This window comes from Drosophila suzukii, chromosome Y (assembly GCF_043229965.1).
Source record: "Drosophila suzukii chromosome Y, CBGP_Dsuzu_IsoJpt1.0, whole genome shotgun sequence".
NCBI lineage: Eukaryota > Metazoa > Arthropoda > Insecta > Diptera > Drosophilidae > Drosophila > Drosophila suzukii.
This window is the reverse complement of record NC_092085.1, coordinates 30,044-40,000: the sequence shown is the minus strand read 5'-3', so window position 1 is coordinate 40,000 and position 9,957 is coordinate 30,044. Positions and strand designations below refer to the sequence as shown.

Here is a 9,957-nt window from a genome sequence, read left to right as displayed (position 1 = left end):
GTATGGAGCGTCAATATTCTAGTATGAGAAATTAACGATTTAAGTCCTTCTTAAATGAGGCCATTTACCCATAGAGGGTGCCAGGCCCGTATAACGTTAATGATTACTAGATGATGTTTCCAAAGAGTCGTGTTGCTTGATAGTGCAGCACTAAGTGGGTGGTAAACTCCATCTAAAACTAAATATAACCATGAGACCGATAGTAAACAAGTACCGTGAGGGAAAGTTGAAAAGAACTCTGAATAGAGAGTTAAACAGTACGTGAAACTGCTTAGAGGTTAAGCCCGATGAACCTGAATATCCGTTATGGAAAATTCATCATTAAAATTGTAATATTTAAACAATATTATGATAATAGTGTGCATTTTTTCCATATAAGGACATTGTAATCTATTAGCATACAAAATTTATCATAAAATATAACTTATAGTTTATTCAAATTAATTTGCTTGCATTTTAACACAGAATAAATGTTATTAATTTGATAAAGTGCTGATAGATTTATATGAATACAGTGCGTTAATTTTTCGGAATTATATAATGGCATAATTATCATTGATTTTTGTGTTTATTATATGCACTTGTATGATTAACAATGCGAAAGATTCAGGATACCTTCGGGACCCGTCTTGAAACACGGACCAAGGAGTCTAACATATGTGCAAGTTATTGGGATATAAACCTAATAGCGTAATTAACTTGACTAATAATGGGATTAGTTTTTTAACTATTTATAGCTAATTAACACAATCCCGGGGCGTTCTATATAGTTATGTATAATGATATTTATATTATTTATGCCTCTAACTGGAACGTACCTTGAGCATATATGCTGTGACCCGAAAGATGGTGAACTATACTTGATCAGGTTGAAGTCAGGGGAAACCCTGATGGAAGACCGAAACAGTTCTGACGTGCAAATCGATTGTCAGAATTGAGTATAGGGGCGAAAGACCAATCGAACCATCTAGTAGCTGGTTCCTTCCGAAGTTTCCCTCAGGATAGCTGGTGCATTTTAATGTTATATAAAATAATCTTATCTGGTAAAGCGAATGATTAGAGGCCTTAGGGTCGAAACGATCTTAACCTATTCTCAAACTTTAAATGGGTAAGAACCTTAACTTTCTTGATATGAAGTTCAAGGTTATGATATAATGTGCCCAGTGGGCCACTTTTGGTAAGCAGAACTGGCGCTGTGGGATGAACCAAACGTAATGTTACGGTGCCCAAATTAACAACTCATGCAGATACCATGAAAGGCGTTGGTTGCTTAAAACAGCAGGACGGTGATCATGGAAGTCGAAATCCGCTAAGGAGTGTGTAACAACTCACCTGCCGAAGCAACTAGCCCTTAAAATGGATGGCGCTTAAGTTGTATACCTATACATTACCGCTAAAGTAGATGATTTATATTACTTGTGATATAAATTTTGAAACTTTAGTGAGTAGGAAGGTACAATGGTATGCGTAGAAGTGTTTGGCGCAAGCCTGCATGGAGCTGCCATTGGTACAGATCTTGGTGGTAGTAGCAAATAATCGAATGAGACCTTGGAGGACTGAAGTGGAGAAGGGTTTCGTGTGAACAGTGGTTGATCACGAGTTAGTCGGTCCTAAGTTCAAGGCGAAAGCCGAAAATTTTCAAGTAAAACACAAATGCCATACAAATATATTATATTATATAAATCAAGCTAATTAATATACTTGAATAATTTTGAACGAAAGGGAATACGGTTCCAATTCCGTAACCTGTTGAGTATCCGTTTGTTATTAAATATGGGCCTCGTGCTCATCCTGGCAACAGGAACGACCATAAAGAAGCCGTCGAGAGATATCGGAAGAGTTTTCTTTTCTGTTTTATAGCCGTACTACCATGGAAGTCTTTCGCAGAGAGATATGGTAGATGGGCTAGAAGAGCATGACATATACTGTTGTGTCGATATTTTCTCCTCGGACCTTGAAAATTTATGGTGGGGACACGCAAACTTCTCAACAGGCCGTACCAATATCCGCAGCTGGTCTCCAAGGTGAAGAGTCTCTAGTCGATAGAATAATGTAGGTAAGGGAAGTCGGCAAATTAGATCCGTAACTTCGGGATAAGGATTGGCTCTGAAGATTGAGATAGTCGGGCTTGATTGGGAAACAATAACATGGTTTATGTGCTCGTTCTGGGTAAATAGAGTGTCTGGCATTTATGTTGGTCACTTGTTCCCCGGATAGTTTAGTTACGTAGCCAATTGTGGAACTTTCTTGCTAAAATTTTTAAGAATACTAATTGGGTTAAACCAATTAGTTCTTATTAATTATAACGATTATCAATTAACAATCAATTCAGAACTGGCACGGACTTGGGGAATCCGACTGTCTAATTAAAACAAAGCATTGTGATGGCCCTAGCGGGTGTTGACACAATGTGATTTCTGCCCAGTGCTCTGAATGTCAAAGTGAAGAAATTCAAGTAAGCGCGGGTCAACGGCGGGAGTAACTATGACTCTCTTAAGGGGAACTGGGGGGGGAACTGGAATTTAGGTATGCAGAAGGGGAATATTATTCTGTAATTCATAAGTCATATCCTCGGATGTGCAGAAGGGGAATATTATTCTGTAATTCATAAGTCATATCTAGATTCAAGTCGACTCAAAACCTCCTCGTGGTGTTCCCCGGTAATGTTATACAGCGTGCTTTACTGTTTAACAGCCAATTTGAGCGGCGAATATATTTCCCATAGGGCTGGTTACCCTATGGGAAATTAACATATTGGAACTACAAATATAAATGAAAACAGGCCTCGGATACTAGTGGAAAATTCGTTGACGACCCGACCCCCTGTGGATCTCTTCCCAGGGGATGCCCAATATGAACCAAGCGCATCGGCTACTCCGGTTGGAGGGGTACCATGCACAATATGTGGCCGGTCCTTTACAAGCAAAAGAGGACTCGGTGTTCACATGAGATCTCAACACCCAGACGAACTTGATGATATTCGTCGACGTGTTGATATCAAGGCAAGATGGTGTGAGGAAGAGAAGATGATGATGGCGAGAAAGGAGGTTGAGCTCACGGCAAATGGTATCAAACACATTAATAAGCAACTAGCGGTATTTTTCACGAACCGTAGCGTCGAAGCAATTAAAAAGCTGAGACAGAGGGACGATTATAAGGAGAAAATCGAGCAGATAAGGGGGCAATCTGCTCTCGTCCCAGAAGTTGCTAATCTAACCATACGGCGCCGCCCTAGTAATAGTGAGCAAAACCCCCAAGTACCAACGTCTGAAACATCTCCAATCACACCATTAGAACAGTCGAACAGTGGAATCTTGTTGGCGCTACGCGGGTATAGCCCCGTAGTTTGTCCTTCCAGATGGAGAGCCCAAGAACTGCAAACTATCATTGATAGGGCGCAGATCGAGGGGAAGGAAACCACTCTCCAGTGTTTATCCGCTTATCTTCAGGGAATTTTTCCGACACAGGGTGCAAGACGCACGCTGACGAGGCCGGCACGGCGGCCTCGGAATAGAAGAGAAAGCAGAAGGCAGCAGTACGCTGTCATCCAGCGAAACTGGGATAAGCATAAAGGAAGGTGCATTAAGTCAATACTTGAGGAAACTGATGAGTCGGTAATGCCAAACCGAGAATTTATGGAACCCTATTGGAGGGAGATAATGACTCAGCCCAGCCCAAGCTCTTGCGACGATATAGTGACAACTCCAGTTCACTCGCTTGAGAGGGTTTGGTCCGCTATTACAAAGCGCGAACTTAGGGCATCAGCAGTCGCATTATCTAGCTCTCCGGGGCCTGACGGAATAACTCCAAAATCTGCTAAGGAGGTGCCGTCAGGCATTATGCTTCGCATAATGAACCTAATTCTATGGTGCGGTAAATTACCTCGCTTTATCCGACTGGCCAGAACCATCTTCATTCCGAAGACGGGGACGGCAATGCGACCGCAAGACTTTCGTCCAATATCGGTGCCATCAGTATTGGTAAGACAGCTAAATGCAATATTGGCAACCCGGTTGACCTCATCAGTTGATTGGGACCCGCGTCAGCGGGGCTTCTTACCTACAGACGGATGCGCCGATAATGCGACGATAGTCGACTTAGTCTTGAGGAGTAGCCATAAAAGCTATAGATCTTGCTACATAGCCAATCTGGATGTAAGCAAGGCATTTGACTCTTTGTCACATGCATCTATATATAACACCCTAAAAGCTTATGGCGCACCAAAGGACTTCGTCGACTACGTACAAAGTTCGTACGAGGTTGGTGGTACTAGTCTCTGCGGAGAAGGTTGGAGTTCAGAGGAATTCGTCCCTGCGAGAGGAGTGAAGCAGGGTGACCCTTTGTCTCCTATTCTATTTAATCTGGTCATTGACCGGTTACTTAGAGCCTACCCCAAAGAAATTGGTACCAAGGTTGGAACTGCCATGACAAACGCGGCCGCGTTTGCAGACGATTTGGTCCTTTTTGCGGAAACTCGAATGGGGCTTCAACAACTGCTTGACAAGACAGTTAGCTATCTGGCTACTGTTGGACTCACCCTTAATGCTGACAAGTGTTTCACTATCGGTATTAAGGGTCAGCCGAAACAGAAGTGTACTGTGTTAGATCCACATACCTTCCGAGTCGGCTTGAACGGGTGTCCGGCATTGAAGCGAACTAACGAGTGGAAGTATTTAGGCATCATTTTTAATGCAAACGGGAGGGTCAAGTGCAACCCAGCTGAGGACATTGGTCCAAAGCTACAAAGGTTGTCACAAGCCCCTCTTAAGCCTCAACAGAAGATATTTGCCCTTCGAACCGTCCTTATCCCACAACTCTATCACAAGCTAACCCTTGGGAGTGTGACGATAGGTGTGTTACGAAAATCCGACAAATTGATACGATTCTATGTGCGTAAATGGCTAGATTTACCACCGGATGTGCCAATAGCATTCGTTCACGCCCCCCCAAAGTGTGGGGGACTCGGGATTCCATCACTAAGATGGATGGCTCCGATGCTTCGTCTAAGACGATTGAGCAATATAAAATGGCCTCACTTCGAGCAATCCGAAGTGGCCAGCTCTTTCATCGAAGACGAAATGCAAAGGGCCCGAGTTAGGTTGCTAGCGGAACAAAATGAAATGCTAACACGTCCGGCAATAGAAGAGTATTGGGCAAATAGATTGTTCGTGTCTGTTGATGGCCACGGTCTCCGTGAAGCGGGCCATTATGGTCCACAACACGGATGGGTTAGTCAACCCACGCGTTTGCTAACAGGGAAGGAATATAGAGACGGAATTAAACTGCGGATAAATGCCCTACCCACGAAGTCTCGTACTACGAGGGGAAGGCACGAATTGGATCGACAGTGTCGTGCAGGATGTGATGCTCCCGAAACATCAAACCACATCATGCAAAAATGCTATCGCTCGCATGGGAGGCGGGTAGCTAGACACAACTGCGTAGTAAATCGAATCAAGCGGGGACTTGAGGAGAGAGGCTGCGTGGTCATTGTTGAGCCAAGTCTGCAGGGCGAATCCGGCCTCAATAAACCCGACCTGGTGGTACTCCGACCAAATCACATTGATGTGATCGACATTCAGGTGACAAATGACGGACACTCTTTGGACGATGCGCACCAGCGCAAAATCCAAAGATACGATACCCCGGACATAAGACGCGAATTGCGGCGCAAATTCGTAGCGACAGGTGATATTGAGTTTCATTCTGCCACTATTAACTGGCGGGGGATCTGGAGTGGTCAATCCGTAAAACGGTTGATTGCGAAGGGCCTTCTTAATAAATATGATAGCCATATCATAAGTATACAGGTAATAAGAGGAAGTCTTGGCTGTTTTAGACAGTTCATGTATTATGGTGGATACTCAAGAGGCTGGACGTAGCTTATGCCTTGGTTCAAATATAAATGCCGGCTGCCTTGGCAAAACATCAAATAAGGCATAAACATCGCACAACAACAACATATAAGGATGGTTTTAGTACGTATGCGTTGTGGAACCCTCAAAGTGAAGAAGGTTCAGATAGAGCAATGAATCGTGCATGCTAGACAAACTGTGACCACACAAGGTGATGGCAGACCTAGTATCTTTCGAAGATTTCCATGCCTTAGCGATCAAAAAAAAAAAAAAAAAAAAAAAAAAATAGCCAAATGCCTCGTCATCTAATTAGTGACGCGCATGAATGGATTAACGAGATTCCTACTGTCCCTATCTACTATCTAGCGAAACCACAGCCAAGGGAACGGGCTTGGAATAATTAGCGGGGAAAGAAGACCCTTTTGAGCTTGACTCTAATCTGGCAGTGTAAGGAGACATAAGAGGTGTAGAATAAGTGGGAGATATTAGACTTCGGTTTGGTATCGCCAATGAAATACCACTACTCTTATTGTTTCCTTACTTACTTGATTAAATGGAACGTGTATCATTTCCTAGCCATTATACGGATATATTTATTATATCTTATGGTATTGGGTTTTGATGCAAGCTTCTTGATCAAAGTATCACGAGTTTGTTATATAATCGCAAACAAATTCTTTAATAAAACGGTGCATTTATGTATTTTTGATTTGAAAATTTGGTATAACTCCAATTACTCAGGTATGATCCAATTCAAGGACATTGCCAGGTAGGGAGTTTGACTGGGGCGGTACATCTCTCAAATAATAACGGAGGTGTCCCAAGGCCAGCTCAGTGCGGACAGAAACCACACATAGAGCAAAAGGGCAAATGCTGACTTGATCTCGGTGTTCAGTACACACAGGGACAGCAAAAGCTCGGCCTATCGATCCTTTTGGTTTAAAGAGTTTTTAACAAGAGGTGTCAGAAAAGTTACCATAGGGATAACTGGCTTGTGGCGGCCAAGCGTTCATAGCGACGTCGCTTTTTGATCCTTCGATGTCGGCTCTTCCTATCATTGTGAAGCAAAATTCACCAAGCGTTGGATTGTTCACCCATGCAAGGGAACGTGAGCTGGGTTTAGACCGTCGTGAGACAGGTTAGTTTTACCCTACTAATGACAAAACGTTGTTGCGACAGCATTCCTGCGTAGTACGAGAGGAACCGCAGGTACGGACCAATGGCACAATACTTGTTCGAGCGAACAGTGGTATGACGCTACGTCCGTTGGATTATGCCTGAACGCCTCTAAGGTCGTATCCGTGCTGGACTGCAATGATAAATAAGGGGCAATTTGCATTGTATGGCTTCTAAACCATTTAAAGTTTATAATTTACTTTATAAACGACAATGGATGTGATGCCAATGTAATTTGTAACATAGTAAATTGGGAGGATCTTTGATCACCTGATGCCGCGCTAGTTACATATAAAAGCATTATTTAATACAATGACAAAGCCTAGAATCAATTGTAAACGACTTTTGTAACAGGCAAGGTGTTGTAAGTGGTTGAGCAGCTGCCATACTGCGATCCACTGAAGCTTATCCTTTGCTTGATGATTCGATAATAAAGATGTTGCAAGCGGCATAATAATTTATGCTTGCTTGCAACGGCGCGCCACTTTGTGGTTAGCAAAAGGTCTAGTAATATAAGAGACCTATAAAAAAATCAATATATTATTATAAATAAATATTGAACAAACAAAATGCATCGTCATCTTTATTAGTGACGCGATGATAAAGTGGCAAACATATTCCATGTATAAATATTCCTATGGTATTTTGATAATGCAAGTAAAGAGGACATATATAAAAGTAAGTATATGTTCCTCCAATGGTAGCAGCGGTTGGTTGGTTGGTGTCTGCTCCTCTTATTGTTCAAAACTTATGTTATGGTAGCAAGTCTGTATCGTCATATTATTAGTGACGCGAAAAATTAGTGGCAAACAATATTCGATGTATAAATATTCCTATGGTATTAATATTCAAATGAAGAGACCATTTAAATAAAGAGGACATATATAAAAGTAAGTATATGTTCCTCCAATGGTAGCAGCGGTTGGTTGGTTGGTGTCTGCTCCTCTTATTGTTCAAAACTTATGTTATGGTAGCAAGTCTGTATCGTCATATTATAAGTGACGCGAAAAATTAATGGCAAACATATTCGATGTATATAAATATTCCTATGGTATTCAAATTCAAGTAAAGAGACCATTAAAGTACAGAGAGAGGCCATATAATAAGTAAGTATATGTTCCTCCAATGGTAGCAGTGGTTGGTTGGTTGGTTGGTTGGCGGCTGCTCCTCTTATTGTTCAAAACTTATGTTATGGTAGCAAGTCTGTATCGTCATATTATAAGTGACGCGAAAAATTAGTGGCAAACATATTCGATGTATAAATATTCCTATGGTATTGAAATTCAAATAAAGAGACCATTAAAATAAAGAGGACATATATAAAAGTAAGTAATGGTAGCGGCGGTTGGTTGGTTGGCGGCTGCTCTTATTGTTCAAAACTTATGTTATCAATATGAGTTTGGCAATACAATAAAGAAGACCAATCTAATCCATATAAGACTAAATGGATTATATGGATATGCTTAGGAAACCCATATATTAATAAAAAAAAATTTATGTATAGAAAATTATACATATATGTATTTATATAAATGAATCGTATGGATATGGCTTATAGTAGATATAATACCTTTAAGGCATATTAATGTATAATATAGTAAATATATATACGTTGAAATATAAATGCATTTTTATATATATGGCAGCATATAAGTGTCATATGAAAAATAATAGAGTTTACCCATATATCACTGAAATGAGATATATAAACCTAGTGAGGGGCGGCACTAGTGAATGAATCGTATAGATATGGCTTACAGGTATAATACCTATATGTCATAATATGGTTTAATATTATAAATATACATTGAAATATGAATGAATTGTATAGATATGGCTTTTAAATGCCATATGCATAAGAATAAATAGAATGATTAACACTTATATCACTGAAATAAGATATAAAAACCTAGTGAAGGGTGGCACTAGTACTGTAAACATGATTTTGGCAGAGCTCGGGGTAAAAAACTACTATAGGGAGGTGGTCGTTGGCGGGCCCCTCCTCGTATTGGTCAAAACCTATGTTATACATATGAGGTTGTCAATACTATAAAGAACGCCAAGCATATCCATATAAATGTATGGATATGCATACAAATCCATACAAAAGTGAAAAAAAAATAATGTATTGAAAAATATACATATATTTATATAAGTGAATCGTATGGATATGTCTTATAGGTATAATACCTATAAGGCATAACAATGTATAATCTAGCAAATATACATCGAAATATGCAGGAATTGTATAGATATGGCATATAAATGCCATATACATAAGAATAAATTGTATATCAATGCAATAAGATATATAAACCTAGTGAGGGGCGGCACTAGTAAATGAATCGTATGGATATGGCTTATAGGTATAATACCTATAAGGCATAATAATGTATAATATAATAAATATACATTAAAACATGATTGAATTATATAGATATGGCATATAAATGCCATATACTTAAGAATAAATGGTAAAATTTACCCGTATATCACTTAAACACGATATATAAACCTAGTGAGGGTGACGCTAGTACTGTAAACATGCTTTTGGAAGATAATGGGTCCAAAAACTACTATAGGGAGGTGGTCGTTGGCGGGCCCCTCCTCGTATTGGTCAAAACCTATGTTATGCATATAAGTTTGTCAATACTATTAAGACCGCCAAGCATATCCATATAAATGTATGGATATGCATAAAAATCCATACAAAAGTGAAAAAAAATAATGTATTGAAAAATATACATATATTTATATAAGTGAATCGTATGGATATGGCTTATAGGTATAATACCTATAAGGCATAACAATGTATAATCTAGCAAGTATACATCGAAATATGAAGGAATTGTATAGATATGGCATATAAATGCCATATACATAAGAATAAATTGTATATCAATGCAATAAGATATATAAACCTAGT

At 39.9% G+C, this 9,957-nt stretch overlaps 1 pseudogene; it reads left to right on the top strand.

Moving 5' to 3' along the window:
* Positions 1–7,459, top strand: part of LOC118878750 (large subunit ribosomal RNA) — a 7,612-nt pseudogene extending 153 nt beyond the window's left edge.
* Positions 7,460–9,957: the final 2,498 nt, after the last annotated feature.